The sequence below is a fragment of the Chrysochloris asiatica genome, unplaced genomic scaffold (genome assembly GCF_000296735.1).
Source record: "Chrysochloris asiatica unplaced genomic scaffold, ChrAsi1.0 scaffold00422, whole genome shotgun sequence".
NCBI lineage: Eukaryota > Metazoa > Chordata > Mammalia > Afrosoricida > Chrysochloridae > Chrysochloris > Chrysochloris asiatica.
In genome coordinates, this window is record NW_006408940.1 from 896,771 (window position 1) to 900,302 (window position 3,532).

At 43.7% G+C, this 3,532-nt stretch overlaps 1 pseudogene; it reads left to right on the forward strand.

Annotated features, from left to right (window-relative positions):
- LOC102834425 overlaps positions 1-1,993 on the forward strand; it is a 66,974-nt pseudogene extending 64,981 nt beyond the window's left edge.
- The last annotated feature ends 1,539 nt before the right edge of the window (positions 1,994-3,532 follow it).

Sequence of the window (3,532 nt, forward strand, 5' to 3'; positions counted from 1 at the left end):
CCTCATCTTTCTCCCGCGGAGCAGCTGGTAGTTTCGAACCGCTGACCTTAAGGTTCGCAGCCCGATTCGTAACCACTACGCTACCAGAGCTCCTACTAACTCCCCAATATACATCTTCCCACCTATACAACAGTGGCTAGAGGAGAAGTCTGCAAAAGGGGCCACCCCCACCCCTGCTGGAGGCTTCTATTTGCACACACAATGATGGTGTAGCATGAAAAAGTTGACCAAAGCCGCATCTTTGATCCAAAGTGGTGACTTCTGTCTATGTGTTTATATTACTTCTGATTTTGGTCCTTTGGATCCCGCATCCTTCATGGACCATAATACTCCACCACTAAGACAAGACCTATAAACACCTGCTACATATTACAGACCATAAGGTAAGCCTATCTCCTGATCATATTAATAATAATAATAAAATAATAACCATAACCTCTAAGAAACAACAACATTATCAAAACACGTCCAAAAACAGAAGAGAGCAGCTGATGCAAATGAGCTGGAGGCAGAAAAAAAGCTGTATAGAGGAGGAGGAGCAGGTTCTGGATAAGCCTGAGAGAGAATTCAGAAGAATGATATAGAAACAAATTCAAACACTCTGAAAAGGGTTTGATAAAAATATGGAAGAAGAAAGGAAAGTACTGTGGGAACAATCAAATAGGATTGACAACGCACTGGAAACAATTCAAAACCTGCAAAAAGATGTCCAGGTTATCAATAATAGCTATCAGAAATGGACAATAGGCTGAAAGGGGAATGGAGCAGACTAGAAGAGATGGAAGCCAGAACTAGCTAACTGGAAGACAAATCTCTCAATACTGCCAAGATAGAAGAGCAAGCCACTAAAAGGATAAAACAATCTGAAGAGAGTCTAAGATTCATGCTGGATAACATGAAGAAGAATAATGTAAGAATTATTGGCATTCCGGAGCAAGAAGAATCAGAGGAGATAGTTGAAGAACTTCTGGAAGAAAATTTCCCTAACATCTTGAAAAATGAGAAGATAAACATTCCAGAAGCCCAACGTACCTCAGGAAGGCTAAACCCCCAAAGAAATTTTCCAAGACATATAATAATCAAGCTCTCAAAAATCAAAGACAAGGAAAGAATACTAAAAGTGGCCAGGGAGAAGAGATGTATCACTTATAAAGGCAAGCAAATTAGTTTAAGCTCTGACTATTCAGAACAAACCATGCAGGTGAGAAGGCAATGGGGAGACATACACAAAGCCCTGCAAGAAAATAACTGTAAACATAGAATCGTCTATCCAGCAGAACTATCAATCAAATACGATGGTGCAATCAAAACATTCATACAATCAGGGCCTGGCAATGGCCACCGCCCTTCAGGGGTTAACTCCTCCAGAAATGTTTGCTGCTCTTAGATGCCCAGAAAAGTGTTTTAATTGTGGAAAAATAGGCCATTTTGCTAAAGAATGTAAACAAAGACAGAATGATAAGAACAATTGTAAAAATACAGCTCCTGGAGCATGTCCCCGGTGCAAAAGAGGCAAATATTGGGCCTCTGAGTGCCGCTCGCAGACCAATACCAATGGGCAGCCAGTGTCGGTAAATGGCCAGAGGGGCCGACCCTGGGCCCCACAACCAAACAGAGGAATTTTCACGGTCACCAATCCCTTCCGCAACGGGTCGCAGATCTCCAACGAGTCACCGCAGGGAGTGCCGGATTGGAACTCAGTCCCTCCACCAAAATCGTATTAACTCCTGAAATGGGCATATAGGCTATCCCTACTGGGGTCTGGGGACCTCTGCCTGAAGGATATTTTGGGCTCATCCTGAGCAGAAGTAGCAGCACTCTTTCCGGACTAATTATCACCCCTGGGGTCATTGACTCTGATTATACTGGAGAAATAAAACTTCTGGCAAAAACGGAACAGGTTATCATCCCTTTGGCCGCTGGCCAACGCATACAGCAACTGATTTTGCTGCCTCTTGCTGTGAAAGATTATAAGTATAAGAAAGAAAACTGAGGCGCCAGAGGATTAGGTTCTTCCGACACCTGCTGGGTGAGGGCTATTCAACAAGAGAAACCTAAATTAACCCTCACAATAGAAGGCAGAATTTTTGCTGGCCTCCTGTATACTGGAGCTGATGTCTCTGTGATTTCTGAAAATGATTGGCCAACAGACTGGCCTGCACAAGAGACTATCACTAAACTTGTGGGTATTGGACAGTCCCAAAGCCCAAGACAAAGCAATAATTTACTGCATTGGAAAGATGATGAGGGACATGAAGGTACTTTTCAGCCTTTTGTAGTATGTGGATTACCTGTGAATCTCTGGGGCCATGATGTCCTGGAAAAGATGGGAGCCTTGCTCTTTTGTCCTAATCCCAGAGTAGCTCAAATTATGTTAGACCAGAATTTTGTGCCCACTGAAGGTTTAGGAAGAAACCAGCAAGGTATGCATCACCCTATAACTATTCAGGCCAAGCAAGATAGCAGAGGCCTAGGGTATTTTCCATAGCATCCACTGATGTTGCTGCACCCCACGCTGATAAGATAACCTGGCTGTCCGACAGCCCTGTGTGGGTAGATCAGTGGCCGCTTCCAGAGGAGAAAATTAGAGCAGATCAGCTGTTAGTGCAGGAGCAGCTGACAATGGGATATATTGAACCTTCCACATCCCCTTGGAAATGTCCTATTTTTGTTATTAAGAAAAAATTAGGCAAGTGGAGATTACTCCAAGACCTCTGTAAAGTCAATAGCTCCATGGAGAACATGGGTGCTTTACAACCTGGGCTCTCTTCTTCCACTGCCATTCCCACTAATACCTATAAAATTGTCATAGATCTCAAAGACTGTTTTTATACTATTCCCTTGCACCCTTCGGACTGCAAAATATTTGCTTTTAGCATTCCCTCCAGTAACTTTAAGAGTCCTATGCATAGATTTAAATGGAAAAGTCTTGCCACAAGTTATGGCCAACCGCACCACCTTGTGTCAGAAGTTTGTAAGTGCAGCTATTGCTGATGTATGTAGCAACTTTACCTGTTACCTCATCCATTACATGGATGACATCTTGATTGCTGATCCTGACCATAGCCTCCTTCTGACTTGTTATCAAGCCCTTCAGGAAGCCCTCCACCAATGGGGGCTAGTCATCGCTCCTGAAAAGGTGCAGCCCAGAGAACCCTGTTCATATTTGGGCACCCAAATTTTTACATGGTGCTTCAAGCCTCAAAAGTTACAGCTGAGAAAAGACGACCTTAAAACCCTCAATGATTTTCAAAAACTACTCAGAGATATTAATTGGATTAGACCTTATCTTAAAATCACAACTGGACAGCTTCAACCCCTGTTCAAGATCCTCAACGGGAACATTGACCCCTCATCACCCAGGAAGCTTACACTTGCTGCAGAGCAAGCGCTCCAGGGGTTGGAAAATGAAATCACCAAGTGTGCTCTTACTAGTCTTGATTATTCTCAACCCTTTGCTGCTTAAATTCTACCCACCGCCTGTTCTCCAACCACGGTGCTTTGGCAAGGGGCCCCCTTGCGGTGGATTCAC